The sequence below is a fragment of the Camelus dromedarius genome, chromosome X (assembly GCF_036321535.1).
Source record: "Camelus dromedarius isolate mCamDro1 chromosome X, mCamDro1.pat, whole genome shotgun sequence".
NCBI lineage: Eukaryota > Metazoa > Chordata > Mammalia > Artiodactyla > Camelidae > Camelus > Camelus dromedarius.
In genome coordinates this window covers 69,317,813-69,343,074 of record NC_087472.1, presented here as the reverse complement: position 1 = coordinate 69,343,074, position 25,262 = coordinate 69,317,813, and positions in this window count along the sequence as shown.

Here is a 25,262-nt window from a genome sequence, read left to right as displayed (position 1 = left end):
ACATAGTTTCTATACAGTTGCAATCTACTCTCCATTCATATATATGGGGAGGTTCTAGCTCCAACTCGGTTTTACAGTGATAACTGCAGGGACTTCAAACCGGCACTACGAAACACACTGAGACACATGAGTAAAAGTTTCTCCTGCAAACCGTTCCCTTTGTGCTAGATGAAAGAACGTCTCTCCAGATGCTCAGTTCTGAGAGATATGTGTGTGTGAAAGACGTCCTTCAAGTAGCTTGTTGGGAACACAAAGTTTCTATAGATTTGCAAAGTTATCTCCATACATATATATGGGGATGCTCTAGCTCCAACTCGGTTTTACAGTGAAAACTCCTGAAATTCAAACCGGCAGTAGGAAACAGACTTAGAAACCTGAGCAAAAGTTACTGCTTCAACCCGTTCCATTTGAGCTAGATGAACGAAAGTCTCTCCACATGCTCAGTTCTCATTGATAAGTGTGTGTGAAAGCCGCCCTTCACCTAGATTGTTGGGAACTCAAAGATTCTATACAGTTGCAAACACCTCTCCATACATATATATGGAGTGGTACTAGCTCCAACTCGGTTTTACAGTGAAAAATGCAGTATATTCTAACCGGGACTAGGAAACACACTGAGAAACCTGAGTAAAAGTTTCTCCTGCAACCCGTTCCCTTTGTTCCAAATGAACGAACGTCTCTCCACATGCTCAGTTCTGAGAGATATGTGTGTGTCAAAGCCGTCCTACACCTAGCTTGTTGGGAACACAAATTTTCTATATAGTTGCAAACTACTCTCAATACATATATATGGGGAGGTAATAGCTCCAACTCGGTTTTACAGTGAAAACTGCAGGTACTTCAAACCGGCACTAGGAAAAACACTGAGAAACCTGAGTAAAAGTATCCCCTGTAACCCGTTCCCTTTGTGCTAGATGAACGATCGTCTCTCCATATGCTCAGGTCTGAGAGATATGTGTGTGTGAAAGCCGTCATTAACCTAGGTTGTTGGGAACACAAAGTTTCTATACAGATGCTAACTACTCTCCATACATATATATGGGGAGGTACTAGCTCCAACTCGGTTTTCAGTGAAAACTGAAGGAACTTCAAACCGGCACTAGGAAACACTCTGCGAATCCTGAGTAAAAGTTTCTCCTGCAACCCGTTCCCTTTGTGCTAGATGAACGAACGTCTCTCCATATGCTCAGTTCTGAGAGATATGTGTGTGTGAAAGCCGTTCTTCACCTAGCTTGTTGGGAACACAAAGTTTCTATAGAGTTGCAAAGTTATCTCCATACATATATATGGGGATGCTCTAGCTCAAACACGGTTTTACAGTGAAAACTCCTGAAATTCAAACCGGCAGTAGGAAACAGACTTAGAAACCTGAGCAAAAGTTTCTCCTTCAACCCGTTCCCTTTCTGCTAGATGAACGAACGACTCTCCACATGCTCCGTTCTGATTGATAATTGTGTGTGAAAGCCGCCCTTCACCTAGGTTGTTGGGAACACAAAGTTTCTATACAGTTGCAAACACCTCTCCATACATATATATGGAGAGGTACTAGCTCCAACTCGTTTTTACAGAGAAAACTGCAGTACATTCTAACCGGGACTAGGAAACACACTGAGAAACCTGAGTAAAAGTTTCTCCTGCAACCCGTTCCCTTTGTGCTAGATGAACGAACGTCTTTCCACATGCTCAGTCCTTATAAATAATTGTGTGTGAAAGCCACACTTCACCTTGTTTGTTGGGAACACAAAGTTTCTATACAGTTGCAAACTACTCTCCATACATATCTATGGGGAGGTACTAGCACCAACTCGGTTTTACAGTGAAAACTGCAGTACCATCTAACCGAGACTAGGACACACACTGAGAAACCTGAGTAAAAGTTTCTCCTGCAACCCGTTCCTTTTGTGCTAGATGAATGAACGTCTCTCCACATGCTCAGTTCTGAGAAATAAGTGTGTGTGAAAGCCGAACTTAAACTAGCTTGTTGGGAACACAAAGTTTCTATACAGTAGCAAACACCTCTCCATACATATATGGAGAGGTAGTAGCTCCAACTCGGTTTTACAGTGAAAACTGCAGGAACTTCAAATCGGGACAAGGAAACAAATTGAGAAACCTGAGAAAAAGTTTATCCTGCAACCCTTTCCCTTTGTGCTAGATGAACGAACGTCTCCCCACATGCTCAGTTCTGAGACATAAGTGTGTGTGAAAGCCGTCCTTAACCTAGGTTGTTGGGAACACAAAGTTTCTATACAGTTGCAAACTACTCTCCATACATATATATGGGGAGGTACTAGCTCCAACTTCGTTTTACAGTGAAAAATGCAGGAACTTCAAACCGGCACTAGGAAACACACTGAGAAACCTGAGAATAAGTTTCTCCTGCCATCCGCTCCCTTTGTGCTAGATGAACGAACGTCTCTCCACATGCTCAGTTCTGATTGATAAGTGTGTGTGAAAGCCGCCCTTCACCTAGCTTGTTGGGAACTCAAAGTTTCTATACAGTTGCAAACACCTCTCCATACATATATATGGAGAGGTAGTAGCTCCAACTCGGTTTTACAGTGAAAACTGCAGGAACTTCAAATCGGGACAAGGAAACACATTGAGAAACCTGAGAAAAAGTTTCTCCTGCAACCCGTTCCCTTTGTGCTAGATGAACGAACGTCTCTCCACATGCTCAGTCCTTATTCATAAGTGTGTGTGAAAGCCACACTTCACCTTGTTTATTGGGAACACAAAGTTTCTATAGAGTTGCAAAGTTATCTCCATACATATATATGGGGATGCTCTAGCTCCAACTCGGTTTTACAGTGATAACTGCAGGAACTTCAAACCGGCACTAGGAAACACACTGAGAAACCTGAGTAAAAGTTTCTCCTGCAACCCGTTCCATTTTTGCTAGATGAACGAACGTCTCCCCACATGCTCATTTCTGATTGATAAGTGTGTGTGAAAGACCACCTTCACATAGCTTGTTGGGAACACAAAGTTTCTATACAGTTGCAAACTACTCTCCATACATATATATGGGGAGGTACTAGCTCCAACTCGGTTTTACAGTGAAATCTGCAGGAACTTCAAACCGGCACTAGGAAACACACTGAGAAACCTGAGTAAAAGATTCTCCTGCAACCCGTTCCCTTTGTGCTAGATGAACGAACGTCTCTCCACATGCTCAGTTCTGAGAGATATGTGGGTGTCAAAGCCGTACTTCACTTAGCATGTTGGGAACACAAAGTTTCTAAACAGTTGCAAACACCTCTCCATACGTATATATGAGGAGTTACAAGCTCCAACTCGGTTTTACAGTGAAAACTGCAGGAACTTCAACAAGGCACTAGGAAACAGACTGAAAAACCAAGGTAAATTTGCCCTTGCAAACAGTTCCCTTTGTGCTAGATGAACGAAAGTCTCTCCCTATGCTCAGTTCTGAGAGATAAGTGTGTGTGACAGCCGAACTTAACCTAGCTTGTTGGGAACACAAAGTTTCTATACAGTAGCCAACATCTCTCCATACATATATATGGAGAGGTAGTAGCTCCAACTCAGTTTTACAGTGAAAACTGCAGGAACTTCAAATCGGGACTAGGAAACAAATTGAGAAACCTGAGAATAAGTTTCTCCTGCAACCCGTTCCCTTTGTGCTAGATGAACGAACGTCTCCCCACATGCTCAGTTCTGAGACATAAGTGTGTGTGAAAGCCGCCCTTCACCTAGCTTGTTGGGAACTCAAAGTTTCTATACAGTTGCAAACACCTCTCCATACATATATATGGAGTGGGACTAGCTCTAACTCGGTTTTACAGTGAAATCTGCAGTACATTCTAACCGGGACTAGGAAACACACTGAGAAACCTGAGTAAAAGTTCCTCCTGCAACCCGTTCCCATTGTGCTAGATGAACGAACGTCTCTCCACATGCTCAGGTCTGAGAGATATGTGTGTGTCAAAGCCGTCCTACACCTAGCTTGTTGGGAACACAAAGTTTCTGTACAGTTGCAAACTACTCTCCATACATATATATGGGGAGGTACTAGCTCCAACTCGGTTTTACAGTGAAAACTGCAGGAACTTCAAACCGGCACTAGGAAAAACACTGAGAAACCTGAGTAAAAGTATCCCCTGCAACCCGTTCCCTTTGTGCTAGATGAACGATCGTCTCTCCATATGCTCAGGTCTGAGAGATATGTGTGTGTGAAAGCCTTCCTTCACCTAGGTTGTTGGGAACACAAAGTTTCTATACAGATGCAAACTACTCTCCATACATATATATGGGGAGGTACTAGCTCCAACTCGGTTTTCAGTGAAAACTGAAGGAACTTCAAACCGGCACTAGGAAACACTCTGCGAAACCTAAGTAAAAGTTTCTCCTGCAACCCGTTCCCTTTGTGCTAGATGAACGAACGTCTCTCCATATGCTCAGTTCTGAGAGATATGTGTGTGTGAAAGCCGTTCTTCACCTAGCTTGTTGGGAACACAAAGTTTCTATAGAGTTGCAAAGTTATCTCCATACATATATATGGGGATGCTCTAGCTCAAACACGGTTTTACAGTGAATACTCCTGAAATTCAAACCGGCAGTAGGAAACAGACTTAGAAACCTGAGCAAAAGTTTCTCCTTCAACCCGTTCCCCTTCTGCTAGATGAACGAACGTCTCTCCACATGCTCAGTTCTGATTGATAATTGTGTGTGAAAGCCGCCCTTCACATAGGTTGTTGGGAACACAAAGTTTCTATACAGTTGCAAACACCTCTCCATACATATATATGGAGAGGTACTAGCTCCAACCCGTTTTTACAGAGAAAACTGCAGTACATTCTAACCGGGACTAGGAAACACACTGAGAAACCTGAGTAAAAGTTTCTCCTGCAACCCGTTCCCTTTGTGCTAGATGAACGAACGTCTCTCCACATGCTCAGTCGTTATTAATAATTGTGTGTGAAAGCCACACTTCACCTTGTTTGTTGGGAACACAAAGTTTCTATACAGTTGCAAACTACTCTCCATATATATCTATGGGGTGGTACTTGAACCAACTCGGTTTTACAGTGAAAACTGCAGTACCATCTAACCGAGACTAGGACACACACTGAGAAACCTGAGTAAAAGTTTTTCCTGCAACCCGTTCCTTTTGTGCTAGATGAACGAACGTCTCTCCACATGCTCAGTTCTGAGAAATAAGTGTGTGTGAAAGCCGAACTTAAACTAGCTTGTTGGGAACACAAAGTTTCTATACAGTAGCAAACACCTCTCCATACATATATGGAGAGGTAGTAGCTCCAACTCGGTTTTACAGTGAAAACTGCAGGAACTTCAAATCGGGACAAGGAAACAAATTGAGAAACCTGAGAAAAAGTTTATCCTGCAACCCTTTCCCTTTGTGCTAGATGAACGAACGTCTCTCCACATGCTCAGTCCTTATTCATAAGTGTGTGTGAAAGCCACACTTCACCTTGTTTATTGGGAACACAAAGTTTCTATAGAGTTGCAAAGTTATCTCCATACATATAAATGGGGATGCTCTAGCTCCAACTCGGTTTTACAGTGAAAACTGCAGGAACTTCAAACCGGCACTAGGAAACACACTGAGAAACCTGAGTAAAAGTTTCTCCTGCAACCCGTTCCATTTTTGCTAGATGAACGAACGTCTCCCCACATGCTCATTTCTGATTGATAAGTGTGTGTGAAAGACCACCTTCACATAGCTTGTTGGGAACACAAAGTTTCTATACAGTTGCAAACTACTCTCCATACATATATATGGGGAGGTACTAGCTCCAACTCGGTTTTACAGTGAAATCTGCAGGAACTTCAAACCGGCACTAGGAAACACACTGAGAAACCTGAGTAAAAGATTCTCCTGCAACCCGTTCCATTTGTGCTAGATGAACGAACGTCTCTCCACATGCTCAGTTCTGAGAGATATGTGGGTGTCAAAGCCGTACTTCACTTAGCATGTTGGGAACACAAAGTTTCTAAACAGTTGCAAACACCTCTCCATACGTATATATGAGGAGTTACAAGCTCCAACTCGGTTTTACAGTGAAAACTGCAGGAACTTCAACAAGGCACTAGGAAACAGACTGAAAAACCAAGGTAAATTTACCCTTGCAAACAGTTCCATTTGTGCTAGATGAACGAAAGTCTCTCCCTATGCTCAGTTCTGAGAGATAAGTGTGTGTGACAGCCGAACTTAACCTAGCTTGTTGGGAACACAAAGTTTCTATACAGTAGCAAACATCTCTCCATACATATATATGGAGAGGTAGTAGCTCCAACTCAGTTTTACAGTGAAAACTGCAGGAACTTCAAATCGGGACTAGGAAACAAATTGAGAAACCTGAGAAAAAGTTTCTCCTGTACCCGTTCCCTTTGTGCTAGATGAACGAACGTCTCCCCACATGCTCAGTTCTGAGACATAAGTGTGTGTGAAAGCCGCCCTTCACCTAGCTTGTTGGGAACTCAAAGTTTCTATACAGTTGCAAACACCTCTCCATACATATATATGGAGTGGGAGTAGCTCCAACTCGGTTTTACAGTGAAAACTGCAGGAACTTCAAACCGGCACTAGGAAAAACACTGAGAAACCTGAGTAAAAGTATCCCCTGCAACCCGTTCCCTTTGTGCTAGATGAACGATCGTCTCTCCATATGCTCAGGTCTGAGAGATATGTGTGTGTGAAAGCCTTCCTTCACCTAGGTTGTTGGGAACACAAAGTTTCTATACAGATGCAAACTACTCTCCATACATATATATGGGGAGGTACTAGCTCCAACTCGGTTTTCAGTGAAAACTGAAGGAACTTCAAACCGGCACTAGGAAACACTCTGCGAAACCTGAGTAAAAGTTTCTCCTGCAACCCGTTCCCTTTGTGCTAGATGAACGAACGTCTCTCCATATGCTCAGTTCTGAGAGATATGTGTGTGTGAAAGCCGTTCTTCACCTAGCTTGTTGGGAACACAAAGTTTCTATAGAGTTGCAAAGTTATCTCCATACATATATATGGGGATGCTCTAGCTCAAACACGGTTTTACAGTGAAAACTCCTGAAATTCAAACCGGCAGTAGGAAACAGACTTAGAAACCTGAGCAAAAGTTTCTCCTTCAACCCGTTCCCTTTCTGCTAGATGAACGAACGTCTCTCCACATGCTCAGTTCTGATTGATAATTGTGTGTGAAAGCCGCCCTTCACCTAGGTTGTTGGGAACACAAAGTTTCTATACAGTTGCAAACACCTCTCCATACATATATATGGAGAGGTACTAGCTCCAACTCGTTTTTACAGAGAAAACTGCAGTACATTCTAACCGGGACTAGGAAACACACTGAGAAACCTGAGTAAAAGTTTCTCCTGCAACCCGTTCCCTTTGTGCTAGATGAACGAACGTCTCTCCACATGCTCAGTCGTTATTAATAATTGTGTGTGAAAGCCACACTTCACCTTGTTTGTTGGGAACACAAAGTTTGTATACAGTTGCAAACTACTCTCCATACATATCTATGGGGAGGTACTAGCACCAACTCGCTTTTACAGTGAAAACTGCAGTACCATCTAACCGAGACTAGGACACACACTGAGAAACCTGAGTAAAAGTTTCTCCTGCAACCCGTTCCTTTTGTGCTAGATGAACGAACGTCTCTCCACATGCTCAGTTCTGAGAAATAAGTGTGTGTGAAAGCCGAACTTAAACTAGCTTGTTGGGAACACAAAGTTTCTATACAGTAGCAAACACCTCTCCATACATATATGGAGAGGTAGTAGCTCCAACTCGGTTTTACAGTGAAAACTGCAGGAACTTCAAATCGGGACAAGGAAACAAATTGAGAAACCTGAGAAAAAGTTTATCCTGCAACCCTTTCCCTTTGTGCTAGATGAACGAACGTCTCTCCACATGCTCAGTTCTGAGAAATAAGTGTGTGTGAAAGCCGAACTTAAACTAGCTTGTTGGGAACACAAAGTTTCTATACAGTAGCAAACACCTCTCCATACATATATGGAGAGGTAGTAGCTCCAACTCGGTTTTACAGTGAAAACTGCAGGAACTTCAAACCGGCACTAGGAAACACACTGAGAAACCTGAGTATAAGTTTCTCCTGCCAACCGCTCCCTTTGTGCTAGATGAACGAACGTCTCTCCACATGCTCAGTTCTGATTGATAAGTGTGTGTGAAAGCCGCCCTTCACCTAGCTTGTTGGGAACTCAAAGTTTCTATACAGTTGCAAACACCTCTCCATACATATATATGGAGAGGTAGTAGCTCCAACTCGGTTTTACAGTGAAAACTGCAGGAACTTCAAATCGGGACAAGGAAACACATTGAGAAACCTGAGAAAAAGTTTCTCCTGCAACCCGTTCCCTTTGTGCTAGATGAACGAACGTCTCTCCACATGCTCAGTCCTTATTCATAAGTGTGTGTGAAAGCCACACTTCACCTTGTTTATTGGGAACACAAAGTTTCTATAGAGTTGCAAAGTTATCTCCATACATATAAATGGGGATGCTCTAGCTCCAACTCGGTTTTACAGTGAAAACTGCAGGAACTTCAAACCGGCACTAGGAAACACACTGAGAAACCTGAGTAAAAGTTTCTCCTGCAACCCGTTCCATTTTTGCTAGATGAACGAACGTCTCCCCACATGCTCATTTCTGATTGATAAGTGTGTGTGAAAGACCACCTTCACATAGCTTGTTGGGAACACAAAGTTTCTATACAGTTGCAAACTACTCTCCATATATATATATGGGGAGGTACTAGCTCCAACTCGGTTTTACAGTGAAATCTGCAGGAACTTCAAACCGGCACTAGGAAACACACTGAGAAACCTGAGTAAAAGATTCTCCTGCAACCCGTTCCCTTTGTGCTAGATGAACGAACGTCTCTCCACATGCTCAGTTCTGAGAGATATGTGGGTGTCAAAGCCGTACTTCACTTAGCATGTTGGGAACACAAAGTTTCTAAACAGTTGCAAACACCTCTCCATACGTATATATGAGGAGTTACAAGCTCCAACTCGGTTTTACAGTGAAAACTGCAGGAACTTCAACAAGGCACTAGGAAACAGACTGAAAAACCAAGGTAAATTTGCCCTTGCAAACAGTTCCCTTTGTGCTAGATGAACGAAAGTCTCTCCCTATGCTCAGTTCTGAGAGATAAGTGTGTGTGACAGCCGAACTTAACCTAGCTTGTTGGGAACACAAAGTTTCTATACAGTAGCCAACATCTCTCCATACATATATATGGAGAGGTAGTAGCTCCAACTCAGTTTTACAGTGAAAACAGCAGGAACTTCAAATCGGGACTAGGAAACAAATTGAGAAACCTGAGAAAAAGTTTCTCCTGCAACCCGTTCCCTTTGTGCTAGATGAACGAACGTCTCCCCACATGCTCAGTTCTGAGACATAAGTGTGTGTGAAAGCCGCCCTTCACCTAGCTTGTTGGGAACTCAAAGTTTCTATACAGTTGCAAACACCTCTCCATACATATATATGGAGTGGGACTAGCTCCAACTCGGTTTTACAGTGAAAACTGCAGTACTTTCTAATCGGGACTAGGAAACACACTGTGAAAACTGAGTAAAAGTTTCTCCTGCAACCCGTTTTCTTTGTGCTACATGAACGAACGTCACTCCACATGCACATTTCTGAGAGATAAGTGTGTGTGAAAGCCGTCCTTCACCTAGCTTGTTGGGAACACAAAGATTCTATACAGTTGCAAACACCTCTCCATACATATATATGGAGTGGGACTAGCTCCAACTCGGTTTTACAGTGAAATCTGCAGTACATTCTAACCGGGACTAGGAAACACACTGAGAAACCTGAGTAAAAGTTCCTCCTGCAACCCGTTCCCATTGTGCTAGATGAACGAACGTCTCTCTACATGCTCAGATCTGAGAGATATGTGTGTGTCAAAGCCGTCCTACACCTAGCTTGTTGGGAACACAAAGTTTCTGTACAGTTGCAAACTACTCTCCATACATATATATGGGGAGGTACTAGCTCCAACTCGGTTTTACAGTGAAAACTGCAGGAACTTCAAACCGGCACTAGGAAAAACACTGAGAAACCTGAGTAAAAGTATCCCCTGCAACCCGTTCCCTTTGTGCTAGATGAACGATCGTCTCTCCATATGCTCAGGTCTGAGAGATATGTGTGTGTGAAAGCCTTCCTTCACCTAGGTTGTTGGGAACACAAAGTTTCTATACAGATGCAAACTACTCTCCATACATATATATGGGGAGGTACTAGCTCCAACTCGGTTTTCAGTGAAAACTGAAGGAACTTCAAACCGGCACTAGGAAACACTCTGCGAAACCTGAGTAAAAGTTTCTCCTGCAACCCGTTCCCTTTGTGCTAGATGAACGAACGTCTCTCCATATGCTCAGTTCTGAGAGATATGTGTGTGTGAAAGCCGTTCTTCACCTAGCTTGTTGGGAACACAAAGTTTCTATAGAGTTGCAAAGTTATCTCCATACATATATATGGGGATGCTCTAGCTCAAACACGGTTTTACAGTGAAAACTCCTGAAATTCAAACCGGCAGTAGGAAACAGACTTAGAAACCTGAGCAAAAGTTTCTCCTTCAACCCGTTCCCCTTCTGCTAGATGAACGAACGTCTCTCCACATGCTCAGTTCTGATTGATAATTGTGTGTGAAAGCCGCCCTTCACCTAGGTTGTTGGGAACACAAAGTTTCTATACAGTTGCAAACACCTCTCCATACATATATATGGAGAGGTACTAGCTCCAACTCGTTTTTACAGAGAAAACTGCAGTACATTCTAACCGGGACTAGGAAACACACTGAGAAACCTGAGTAAAAGTTTCTCCTGCAACCCGTTCCCTTTGTGCTAGATGAACGAACGTCTCTCCACATGCTCAGTCGTTATTAATAATTGTGTGTGAAAGCCACACTTCACCTTGTTTGTTGGGAACACAAAGTTTCTATACAGTTGCAAACTACTCTCCATACATATCTATGGGGTGGTACTAGCACCAACTCGGTTTTACAGTGAAAACTGCAGTACCATCTAACCGAGACTAGGACACACACTGAGAAACCTGAGTAAAAGTTTCTCCTGCAACCCGTTCCTTTTGTGCTAGATGAACGAACGTCTCTCCACATGCTCAGTTCTGAGAAATAAGTGTGTGTGAAAGCCGAACTTAAACTAGCTTGTTGGGAACACAAAGTTTCTATACAGTAGCAAACACCTCTCCATACATATATGGAGAGGTAGTAGCTCCAACTCGGTTTTACAGTGAAAACTGCAGGAACTTCAAATCGGGACAAGGAAACAAATTAAGAAACCTGAGAAAAAGTTTACCCTGCAACCCTTTCCCTTTGTGCTAGATGAACGAACGTCTCTCCACATGCTCAGTTCTGATTGATAAGTGTGTGTGAAAGCCGCCCTTCACCTAGCTTGTTGGGAACTCAAAGTTTCTATACAGTTGCAAACACCTCTCCATACATATATATGGAGAGTTTGTAGCTCCAACTCGGTTTTACAGTGAAAACTGCAGGAACTTCAAATCGGGACAAGGAAACAAATTGAGAAACCTGAGAAAAAGTTTCTCCTGCAACCCGTTCCCTTTGTGGTAGATGAACGAACGTCTCTCCACATGCTCAGTCCTTATTCATAAGTGTGTGTGAAAGCCACACTTCACCTTGTTTATTGGGAACACAAAGTTTTTATAGAGTTGCAAAGTTATCTCCATACATATAAATGGGGATGCTCTAGCTCCAACTCGGTTTTACAGTGAAAACTGCAGGAACTTCAAACCGGCACTAGGAAACACACTGAGAAACCTGAGTAAAAGTTTCACCTGCAACCCGTTCCATTTTTGCTAGATGAACGAACGTCTCCCCACATGCTCATTTCTGATTGATAAATGTGTGTGAAAGACCACCTTCACATAGCTTGTTGGGAACACAAAGTTTCTATACAGTTGCAAACTACTCTCCATACATATATATGGGGAGGTACTAGCTCCAACTCGGTTTTACAGTGAAATCTGCAGGAACTTCAAACCGGCACTAGGAAACACACTGAGAAACCTGAGTAAAAGATTCTCCTGCAACCCGTTCCCTTTGTGCTAGATGAACGAACGTCTCTCCACATGCTCAGTTCTGAGAGATATGTGGGTGTCAAAGCCGTACTTCACTTAGCATGTTGGGAACACAAAGTTTCTAAACAGTTGCAAACACCTCTCCATACATATATATGAGGAGTTACAAGCTCCAACTCGGTTTTACAGTGAAAACTGCAGGAACTTCAACAAGGCACTAGGAAACAGACTGAAAAACCAAGGTAAATTTGCCCTTACAAAGAGTTCCCTTTGTGCTAGATGAACGAAAGTCTCTCCCTATGCTCAGTTCTGAGAGATAAGTGTGTGTGACAGCCGAACTTAACCTAGCTTGTTGGGAACACAAAGTTTCTATACAGTAGCCAACATCTCTCCATACATATATATGGAGAGGTAGTAGCTCCAACTCAGTTTTACAGTGAAAACTGCAGGAACTTCAAATCGGGACTAGGAAACAAATTGAGAAACCTGAGAAAAAGTTTCTCCTGCAACCCGTTCCCTTTGTGCTAGATGAACGAACGTCTCCCCACATGCTCAGTTCTGAGACATAAGTGTGTGTGAAAGCCGCCCTTCACCTAGCTTGTTGGGAACTCAAAGTTTCTATACAGTTGCAAACATCTCTCCATACATATATATGGAGTGGGACTAGCTCCAACTCGGTTTTACAGTGAAATCTGCAGTACATTCTAACCGGGACTAGGAAACACACTGAGAAACCTGAGTAAAAGTTCCTCCTGCAACCCGTTCCCATTGTGCTAGATGAACGAACGTCTCTCCACATGCTCAGGTCTGAGAGATATGTGTGTGTCAAAGCCGTCCTACACCTAGCTTGTTGGGAACACAAAGTTCTGTACAGTTGCAAACTACTCTCCATACATATATATGGGGAGGTAATAGCTCCAACTCGGTTTTACAGTGAAAACTGCAGGAACTTCAAACCGGCACTAGGAAAAACACCGAGAAACCTGAGTAAAATTATCCCCTGCAACCCGTTCCCTTTGTGCTAGATGAACGATCGTCTCTCCATATGCTCAGGTCTGAGAGATATGTGTGTGTGAAAGCCTTCCTTCACCTAGGTTGTAGGGAACACAAAGTTTCTATACAGATGCAAACTACTCTCCATACATATATATGGGGAGGTACTAGATCCAACTCGGTTTTCAGTGAAAACTGAAGGAACTTCAAACCGGCACTAGGAAACACTCTGCGAAACCTGAGTAAAAGTTTCTCCTGCAACCCGTTCCCTTTGTGCTAGATGAACGAACGTCTCTCCATATGCTCAGTTCTGAGAGATATGTGTGTGTGAAAGCCGTTCTTCACCTAGCTTGTTGGGAACACAAAGTTTCTATAGAGTTGCAAAGTTATCTCCATACATATATATGGGGATGCTCTAGCTCAAACACGGTTTTACAGTGAAAACTCCTGAAATTCAAACCGGCAGTAGGAAACAGACATAGAAACCTGAGCAAAAGTTTCTCCTTCAACCCGTTCCCCTTCTGCTAGATGAACGAACGTCTCTCCACATGCTCAGTTCTGATTGATAATTGTGTGTGAAAGCCGCCCTTCACCTAGGTTGTTGGGAACACAAAGTTTCTATACAGTTGCAAACACCTCTCCATACATATATATGGAGAGGTACTAGCTCCAACTCGTTTTTACAGAGAAAACTGCAGTACATTCTAACCGGGACTAGGAAACACACTGAGAAACCTGAGTAAAAGTTTCTCCTGCAACCCGTTCCCTTTGTTCTAGATGAACGAACGTCTCTCCACATGCTCAGTCGTTATTAATAATTGTGTGTGAAAGCCACACTTCACCTTGTTTGTTGGGAACACAAAGTTTGTATACAGTTGCAAACTACTCTCCATACATATCTATGGGGAGGTACTAGCACCAACTCGCTTTTACAGTGAAAACTGCAGTACCATCTAACCGAGACTAGGACACACACTTAGAAACCTGAGTAAAAGTTTCTCCTGCAACCCGTTCCTTTTGTGCTAGATGAACGAACGTCTCTCCACATGCTCAGTTCTGAGAAATAAGTGTGTGTGAAAGCCGAACTTAAACTAGCTTGTTGGGAACACAAAGTTTCTATACAGTAGCAAACACCTCTCCATACATATATGGAGAGGTAGTAGCTCCAACTCGGTTTTACAGTGAAAACTGCAGGAATTTCAAATCGGGACAAGGAAACAAATTGAGAAACCTGAGAAAAAGTTTATCCTGCAACCCTTTCCCTTTGTGCTAGATGAACGAACGTCTCCCCACATGCTCAGTTCTGAGACATAAGTGTGTGTGAAAGCCGTCCTTAATCTAGCTTGTTGGGAACACAAAGTTTCTATACAGTTGCAAACTACTCTCCATACATATATATGGGGAGGTACTAGCTCCAACTTCGTTTTACAGTGAAAACTGCAGGAACATCAAACTGGCACTAGGAAACACACTGAGAAACCTGAGTATAAGTTTCTCCTGCCACCCGCTCCCTTTGTGCTAGATGAACGAACGTCTCTCCACATGCTCAGTTCTGATTGATAAGTGTGTGTGAAAGCCGCCCTTCACCTAGCTTGTTGGGAACTCAAATTTTCTATACAGTTGCAAACACCTCTCCATACATATATATGGAGAGGTAGTAGCTCCAACTCGGTTTTACAGTGAAAACTGCAGGAACTTCAAATCGGGACAAGGAAACAAATTGAGAAACCTGAGAAAAAGTTTCTCCTGCAACCCGTTCCCTTTGTGCTAGATGAACTAACGTCTCTCCACATGCTCAGTCCTTATTCATATGTGTGTGTGAAAGCCACACTTCAACTTTTTATTGGGAACACAAAGTTTCTATAGAGTTGCAAAGTTATCTCCATACATATATATGGGGATGCTCTAGCTCCAACTCGGTTTTACAGTGAAAACTGCAGGAACTTCAAACCGGCACTAGGAAACACACTGAGAAACCTGAGTAAAAGTTTCTCCTGCAACCCGTTCCATTTTTGCTAGATGAACGAACGTCTCCCCACATGCTCATTTCTGATTGATAAGTGTGTGTGAAAGACCACCTTCACATAGCTTGTTGGGAACACAAAGTTTCTATACAGTTGCAAACTACTCTCCATACATATATATGGGGAGGTACTAGCTCCAACTCGGTTTTACAGTGAAATCTGCAGGAACTTCAAACCGGCACTAGGAAACACACTGAGAAACCTGAGTAAAAGATTCTCCTGCAACCCGTTCCCTTTGTGCTAGATGAACGAACGTCTCTCCACATGCTCAGTTCTGAGAGATATGTGGGTGTCAAAGCCGTACTTCACTTAGCATGTTGGGAACACAAAGTTTCTAAACAGTTGCAAACACCTCTCCATACGTATATATGAGGAGTTACAAGCTCCAACTCGGTTTTACAGTGAAAACTGCAGGAACTTCAACAAGGCACTAGGAAACAGACTGAAAAACCAAGGTAAATTTGCCCTTGCAAACAGTTCCCTTTGTGCTAGATGAACGAAAGTCTCTCCCTATGCTCAGTTCTGAGAGATAAGTGTGTGTGACAGCCGAACTTAACCTAGCTTGTTGGGAACACAATGTTTCTATACAGTAGCAAACATCTCTCCATACATATATATGGAGAGGTAGTAGCTCCAACTCAGTTTTACAGTGAAAACTGCAGGAACTTCAAATCGGGACTAGGAAAGAAATTGAGAAACCTGAGAAAAAGTTCTCCTGCAACCCGTTCCCTTTGTGCTAGATGAACGAACGTCTCCCCACATGCTCAGTTCTGAGACATAAGTGTGTGTGAAAGCCGCCCTTCACCTAGCTTGTTGGGAACTCAAAGTTTCTATACAGTTGCAAACACCTCTCCATACATATATATGGAGTGGGACTAGCTCCAACTCGGTTTTACAGTGAAATCTGCAGTACATTCTAACCGGGACTAGGAAACACACTGAGAAACCTGAGTAAAAGTTCCTCCTGCAACCCGTTCCCATTGTGCTAGATGAACGAACGTCTCTCCACATGCTCAGGTCTGAGAGATATGTGTGTGTCAAAGCCGTCCTACACCTAGCTTGTTGGGAACACAAAGTTTCTGTACAGTTGCAAACTACTCTCCATACATATATATGGGGAGGTAAAAGCTTCAACTCGGTTTTACAGTGAAAACTGCAGGAACTTCAAACCGGCACTAGGAAAAACACTGAGAAACCTGAGTAAAAGTATCCCCTGCAACCCGTTCCCTTTGTGCTAGATGAACGATCGTCTCTCCATATGCTCAGGTCTGAGAGATATGTGTGTGTGAAAGCCTTCCTTCACCTAGGTTGTTGGGAACACAAAGTTTCTATACAGATGCAAACTACTCTCCATACATATATATGGGGAGGTACTAGCTCCAACTCGGTTTTCAGTGAAAACTGAAGGAACTTCAACCGGCACTAGGAAACACTCTGCGAAACCTGAGTAAAAGTTTTTCCTGCAACCCGTTCCCTTTGTGCTAGATGAACGAACGTCTCTCCATATGCTCAGTTCTGAGAGATATGTGTGTGTGAAAGCCGTTCTTCACCTAGCTTGTTGGGAACACAAAGTTTCTATAGAGTTGCAAATTTATCTCCATACATATATATGGGGATGCTCTAGCTCAAACACGGTTTTACAGTGAAAACTCCTGAAATTCAAATCGGCAGTAGGAAACAGACTTAGAAACCTGAGCAAAAGTTTCTCCTTCAACCCGTTCCCTTTCTGCTAGATGAACGAACGTCTCTCCACATGCTCAGTTCTGATTGATAATTGTGTGTGAAAGCCGCCCTTCACATAGGTTGTTGGGAACACAAAGTTTCTATACAGTTGCAAACACCTCTCCATACATATATATGGAGAGGTACTAGCTCCAACTCGTTTTTACAGAGAAAACTGCAGTACATTCTAACCGGGACTAGGAAACACACTGAGAAACCTGAGTAAAAGTTTCTCCTGCAACCCGTTCCCTTTGTGCTAGATGAACGAACGTCTCTCCACATGCTCAGTCGTTATTAATAATTGTGTGTGAAAGCCACACTTCACCTTGTTTGTTGGGAACACAAAGTTTGTATACAGTTGCAAACTACTCTCCATACATATCTATGGGGAGGTACTAGCACCAACTCGCTTTTACAGTGAAAACTGCAGTACCATCTAACCGAGACTAGGACACACACTGAGAAACCTGAGTAAAAGTTTCTCCTGCAACCCGTTCCTTTTGTGCTAGATGAACGAACGTCTCTCCACATGCTCAGATCTGAGAAATAAGTGTGTGTGAAAGCCGAACTTAAACTAGCTTGTTGGGAACACAAAGTTTCTATACAGTAGCAAACAGCTCTCCATACATATATGGAGAGATAGTAGCTCCAACTCGGTTTTACAGTGAAAACTGCAGGAACTTCAAACCGGTACTAGGAATGACAATGAGAAACCTGATTAAAAGTTACTCCTGCAACCCGTTCCCTTTGTGCTAGATGAACGAACGTCTCTCCACCTGCTCAGCTCTGAGAGATATTTTTGTGTGAAAGCCGTCATTCAACTAACTTGTTGGGAACACAAAGTTTCTATAGTGTTGCAAATTTATCTCCATACATATATATGGGGTTGCTCTAGCTCCAACTTGGTTTTACAGTGAAAACTCCTGAACTTCAAACCGGCAGTAGGAAACAGACTTAGAAACCTGAGCAAAACTTTCTCCTTCAACCCGTTCCTCTCTGCTAGATGAACGAACGTCTCTCCACATGCTCAGTTCTGATTGATAAGTGTGTGTGAATGCCCCCTTCACCTAGGTTGTTGGGAACACAATGTTCCTATACAGTTGCAAACACCTCTCCATACATATATATGGAGGGGTACTAGCTCCATCACGGTTTTACAGAGGAAACTGCAGTACATTCTAACCGGGACTAGGAAACACACTGAGAAACCTTAGTAAAAGTTTCTCCTGCAACCCGTTCCTTTGTGCTCGATGAACGAACTTCACTCCACATGCTCAGTCCTGATTGATAAGTGTTTGTGAAAGCCAACCTTCACATTGTTTTTTGGGAACACAAAGTTTTTATACAGTTGCAAACTACACTCCATACGTATCTATGGGGATGTTGTAGCAGGAACTCGGTTTTACAGTGAAAACTGCAGTACCTTCTAACCGGGACTAGGACACACACTGAGAAACCTGAGTAAAAGTTTCTCCTGTAACCCGTTCCCTTTGTGCTAGATAAACGATCGTCTCCCCACATGCTCAGTTCTGAGACATAAGTGTGTGTGAAAGACGTCCTTCACATAGCTTGTTGGGAACACAAAGTGTCTATACAGTTGCAAACTACTCTCCATACATATATATGGGGAGGTACTAGCTCCAACTCGGTTTTACAGTGAAAATTGCAGGAACTTCAAACCGGCACTAGGAAACACACTGAGAAACCTGAGTAAAACTTTCTCCTGCAACCCGTTCCCTTTGTGCTAGATGAACGAACGTCTCTCCACATGCTCATTTCTGAGAGATAAGTGTGTGTGAAAGCCGTCCTTCACCTAGCTTGTTGGGAACACAAAGATTCTATACAGTTGCAAACTACTCTCCATACATATATATGGGGAGGTACTAGCTCCAACTCGGTTTCACAGTGAAAACTGCAGGAACTTCAAACCGGCATTAGGAAACACACTGAGATAGCTGAGTAAAAGTTTCTCCGGCAACACGTTCCCTTTGTGCTAGATGAACGAACGTCTCCCAAATGCTCAGTTCTGAGACATAAGTGTGTGTGTAAGCCGTCCTTCACCTAGCTTGTTGGGAACACAAAGTTTTTATGCAGTTGAAAACTACTCTCCATACATATATATAGGGAGGTACTAGCTCCAACTCGGTTTTACAGTGAAAACTGCAGGAACTTCAAACCGGCACTAGGAAACACACTGAGAAACCTGAGTAAAAGTTTCCCCTGCAACCCGTTCCATTTGTGCTAGATGAACGAACGTCTCACCACATGCTCAGTTCTGAAATATATGTGTGTTTGAAAGCCGTCCTTCACCTAGGTTGTTGGGAACACAAAGATTCTATACAGTTGCAAAGTACTCTCCATACATATATATGGGGAGGTACTAGCTCCAACTCGGTTTTACAGTGAAAACTGCAGAAACTTCAAATCGGCACTAGGAAACACACTGAGAAACCTGAGTAATATTTTCTCCTGCCACCCATTCCCTTTGTGCTAGATGAACGAAAGTCTCTCCACATGCTCAGTTCTGAGAGATATGTGTGTATGAAAGCCGTCCTTCACCTAGCTTGTTGGGAGCACAAAGTTTCTATACAGATGCATACTACTCTCCATACATATATATGGGAAGGTACTAGCTCCAACTCGGTTCTACAGTGAAAACTGCAGGAACTTTAAACCGGCACCTGGAAATAAACTGAGAAACCTGAGAAAAAGATTCTCCTGCAACCCGATCCCTTTTGTGCTAGATGAACGAACGTCTCTCCACCTGCATAATTCTGAGTGATATGTGTGTGTGAAAGCCGTCCTTCACGTAGCTTGTTGGGAACACAGAGTTTGTATACAGTTGCAAAATACTCTCCATACATATACATGGGGAAGTACAAGCTCCAAATCGGTTTTACAGTGAAAACTGCAGGAACTTCAAACCGGCACTAGGAAACACACTGAGAAACCTGAGTAAAAGTTTCTCCTGGAAACCGTTCCCTTTGTGCTAGATGAAAAACGTCTCTCCATGTGCACATTTCTGAGGGATATGTGTGTGTGAAAGCTGTCCTTCATCTAGCTTGTTGGGAACACAAAGTTTTTATAGAGTTCAAATTTATCTAGATATATTTATATGGGGATGCTCTAGCTCCAACTCGGTTTTACAGTGAAAAATCGTGATCTTCAAACCGGCAGTAGGAAACAGACTTAGAAACCTGAGCAAAAGTTACCACTTCAAGCCGTTCCCTTTGTGCTAGATGAACGAACGTCTCACCACATGCTCAGTTCTGATTAATAAGTGTGTGTGAAAGCCGCCCTTCACCTAGCTTGTTGGGAAATCAAAGATTCTATACAGTTGCAAACACCTCTCCATACATATATATGGAGTGGTACTAGCTCTAACTCGGTTTTACAGTGAAAACTGCAGTACATTCTAATCGGGACTAGGAAACACACTGAGAAAGCTGAGTAAAATTTCTCCTGCAACTCGTTCCCTTTGTGCTAGATGAACGAACGTCTCTCCACATGCTCAGTTCTGAGAGAAATGTGTGTCCCAAAGCCGTCCTTCACCTAGATTGTTGGTAACACAAAGTTTCTATACAGTTGCAAACTACTCTCCATACATATATATGGGGAGGTACTAGCTTCAACTCGGTTTTACAGTGAAAACTGAAGGAAGTTCAAACCGGTACTAGGAAACACACTGAGAAACCTGAGTAAAAGTTTCTCCTGCAACCCGTTCCCTTTGTGCTAGATGAACGAACGTCTCTCCACATGCTAGGTTCTGAGAGATAAGTGTGTGTGAAAGCCGTCCTTCACATAGCTTGTTGGGAACAAAAAGATTCTATACAGTTGCAAACTACTCTCCATACATATATATGGGGTGGTACTAACTCCAACTCGGTTTTACAGTGATAACTGCAGGAACTTCAAACAGGCTTTAAACACACTGAGAAACCTGAGTAAAAGTTTCTCGTGCAATCCATTCCATTTGTGCTAGATGAACGATCGTCTCCCACATGCTCAGTTTTGAATCATAATTGTGTGTGAAAGCCGCCCTTCACGTAGCTTGTTGGGAACACATAGTTTCTATACAGTTGCAAACTACTCTCCATTCATATATATGGGGAAGTACTAGCTCCAACTCGGTTTTACAGTTATAACTGCAGGAACTTCAAACCGGCACTACGAAACACACTGAGACACATGAGTAAAAGTTTCTCCTGCAAACCGTTCCCTTTGTGCTAGATGAAAGAACGTCTCTCCAGATGCTCAGTTCTAAGAGATATGTGTGTGTGAAAGACGTCCTTCACGTAGCTTGTTGGGAACACAAAGTCTCTATAGATTTGCAAAGTTATCTCCATACATATATATGGGGATGCTCTAGCTCCAACTCGGTTTTACAGTGAAAACTCCTGAAATTCAAACCGGCAGTAGGAAACAGACTTAGAAACCTGAGCAAAAGTTACTGCTTCAACCCGTTCCATTTGTGCTAGATGAACGAAAATCTCTCCACATGCTCAGTTCTCATTGATAAGTGTGTGTGAAAGCCGCCCTTTACCTAGATTGTTGGGAACTCAAAGATTCTATACAGTTGCAAACACCTCTCCATACATATATATGGAGTGGTACTAGCTCCAACTCGGTTTTACAGTGAAAAATGCAGTATATTCTAACCGGGACTAGGAAACACACTGAGAAACCTGAGTAAAAGTTGCTCCTGCAACCCGTTCCCTTTGTTCCAAATGAACGAACGTCTCTCCACATGCTCAGTTCTGAGAGATATGTGTGTGTCAAAGCCGTCCTACACCTAGCTTGTTGGGAACACAAATTTTCTATACAGTTGCAAACTACTCTCAATACATATATATGGGGAGGTAATAGCTCCAACTCGCTTTTACAGTGAAAACTGCAGGTACTTCAAACCTGCACTAGGAAAAACACTGAGAAACCTGAGTAAAAGTATCCCCTGCAACCCGTTCCCTTTGTGCTAGATGAACGATCGTCTCTCCATATGCTCAGGTCTGAGAGATATGTGTGTGTGAAAGCCGTCATTCACCTAGGTTGTTGGGAACACAAAGTTTCTATACAGATGCAAACTACTCTCCATACATATATACGGGGAGGTACTAGCTCCAACTCGGTTTTCAGTGAAAACTGAAGGAACTTCAAACCGGCACTAGGAAACACTCTGCGAATCCTGAGTAAAAGTTTCTCCTGCAACCCGTTCCCTTTGTGCTAGATGAACGAACGTCTCTCCATATGCTCAGTTCTGAGAGATATGTGTGTGTGAAAGCCGTTCTTCAACTAGCTTGTTGGGAACACAAAGTTTCTATAGAGTTGCAAAGTTATCTCCATACATATATATGGGGATGCTCTAGCTCAAACACGGTTTTACAGTGAAAACTCCTGAAATTCAAACCGGCAGTTGGAAACAGACTTAGAAACCTGAGCAAAAGTTTCTCCTTCAACCCGTTCCCTTTCTGCTAGATGAACGAACGTCTATCCACATGCTCCGTTCTGATTGATAATTGTGTGTGAAAGCCGCCCTTCACCTAGGTTGTTGGGAACACAAAGTTTCTATACAGTTGCAAACACCTCTCCATACATATATATGGAGAGGTACTAGCTCCAACTCTTTTTTACAGAGAAAACTGCAGTACATTCTAACCGGGACTAGGAAACACACTGAGAATCCTGAGTAAAAGTTTCTCCTGCAACCCGTTCCCTTTGTGCTAGATGAACGAACGTCTCTCCACATGCTCAGTCCTTATTAATAATTGTGTGTGAAAGCCACACTTCACCTTGTTTGTTGGGAACACAAAGTTTCTATACAGTTGCAAACTACTCTCCATACATATCTATGGGGAGGTACTAGCACCAACTCCGTTTTACAGTGAAAACTGCAGTACCATCTAACCGAGACTAGGACACACACTGAGAAACCTGAGTAAAAGTTTCTCCTGCAACCCGTTCCTTTTGTGCTAGATGAACGAACTTCTCTCCACATGCTCAGTTCTGAGAAATAAGTGTGTGTGAAAGCCGAACTTAAACTATCTTGTTGGGAACACAAAGTTTCTATACAGTAGCAAACACCTCTCCATACATATATGGAGAGGTAGTAGCTCCAACTCGGTTTTACAGTGAAAACTGCAGGAACTTCAAATCGGGACAAGGAAACAAATTGAGAAACCTGAGAAAAAGTTTATCCTGCAACCCTTTCCCTTTGTGCTAGATGAACGAACGTCTCCCCACATGCTCAGTTCTGAGACATAAGTGTGTGTGAAAGCCGTCCTTAACCTAGCTTGTTGGGAACACAAAGTTTCTATACAGTTGCAAACTACTCTCCATACATATATATGGGGAGGTACTAGCTCCAACTTCGTTTTACAGTGAAAACTGCAGGAACTTCAAACCGGCACTAGGAAACACAATGAGAAACCTGAGAATAAGTTTCTCCTGCAACCCGTTCCTTTTGTGCTAGATGAACGAACGTCTCTCCACATGCTCATTTCTGAGAGATATGTGGGTGTCAAAGCCGTACTTCACTTAGCATGTTGGGAACACAAAGTTTCTAAACAGTTGCAAACACCTCTCCATACGTATATATGAGGAGTTACAAGCTCCAACTCGGTTTTACAGTGAAAACTGCAGGAACTTCAACAAGGCACTAGGAAACAGACTGAAAAACCAAGGTAAATTTGCCCTTGCAAACAGTTCCCTTTGTGCTAGATGAACGAAAGTCTCTCCCTATGCTCAGTTCTGAGAGATAAGTGTGTGTGACAGCCGAACTTAACCTAGCTTGTTGGGAACACAAAGTTTCTATACAGTAGCCAACATCTCTCCATACATATATATGGAGAGGTAGTAGCTCCAACTCAGTTTTACAGTGAAAACTGCAGGAACTTCAAATCGGGACTAGGAAACAAATTGAGAAACCTGAGAAAAAGTTTCTCCTGCAACCCGTTCCCTTTGTGCTAGATGAACGAACGTCTCCCCACATGCTCAGTTCTGAGACATAAGTGTGTGTGAAAGCCGCCCTTCACCTAGCTTGTTGGGAACTCAAAGTTTCTATACAGTTGCAAACACCTCTCCATACATATATATGGAGTGGGACTAGCTCCAACTCGGTTTTACAGTGAAAACTGCAGTACTTTCTAATCGGGACTAGGAAACACACTGTGAAAACTGAGTAAAAGTTTCACCTGCAACCCGTTCCCTTTGTGCTACATGAACGAACGTCACTCCACATGCTCATTTCTGAGAGATAAGTGTGTGTGAAAGCCGTCCTTCACCTAGCTTGTTGGGAACACAAAGATTCTATGCAGTTGCAAACTACACTCCATACAGATATATGGAGTGGTACTAGCTCCAACTCGGTTTTACAGTGAAATCTGCAGTACATTCTAACCGGGACTAGGAAACACACTGAGAAACCTGAGTAAAAGTTCCTCCTGCAACCCGTTCCCTTTGTGCTAGATGAACGAACGCCTCTCCACATACTCAGGTCTGAGAGATATGTGTGTGTCAAAGCCGTCCTACACCTAGCTTGTTGGGAACACAAAGTTTCTGTACATTTGCAAACTACTCTCCATACATATATATGGGGAGGTAATAGCTCCAACTCGGTTTTACAGTGAAAACTGCAGGAACTTCAAACCGGCACTAGGAAAAACACTGAGAAACCTGAGTAAAAGTATCCCCTGCAAACCGTTCCCTTTGTGCTAGATGAACGATCGTCTCTCCATATGCTCAGGTCTGAGAGATATGTGTGTGTGAAAGCTTTCCTTCACCTAGGTTGTTGGGAACACAAAGTTTCTATACAGATGCAAACTACTCTCCATACATATATATGGGGAGGTACTAGCTCCAACTCGGTTTTCAGTGAAAACTGAAGGAACTTCAAACCGGCACTAGGAAACTCACTGAGAAACCTGAGTATAAGTTTCTCCTGCCACCCGCTCCCTTTGTGCTAGATGAACGAACGTCTCTCCACATGCTCAGTTCTGATTGATAAGTGTGTGTGAAAGCCGCCCTTCACCTAGCTTGTTGGGAACTCAAAGTTTGTATACAGTTGCAAACACCTCTCCATACATATATATGGAGAGGTAGTAGCTCCAACTCGGTTTTACAGTGAAAACTGCAGGAACTTCAAATCGGGACAAGGAAACACATTGAGAAACCTGAGAAAAAGTTTCTCCTGCAACCCGTTCCCTTTGTGCTAGATGAACGAACGTCTCTCCACATGCTCAGTCCTTATTCATAAGTGTGTGTGAAAGCCACACTTCACCTTGTTTATTGGGAACACAAAGTTTCTATAGAGTTGCAAAGTTATCTCCATACATATATATGGGGATGCTCTAGCTCCAACTCGGTTTTACAGTGAAAACTGCAGGAACTTCAAACCGGCACTAGGAAACACACTGAGAAACCTGAGTAAAAGTTTCTCCTGCAACCCGTTCCATTTTTGCTAGA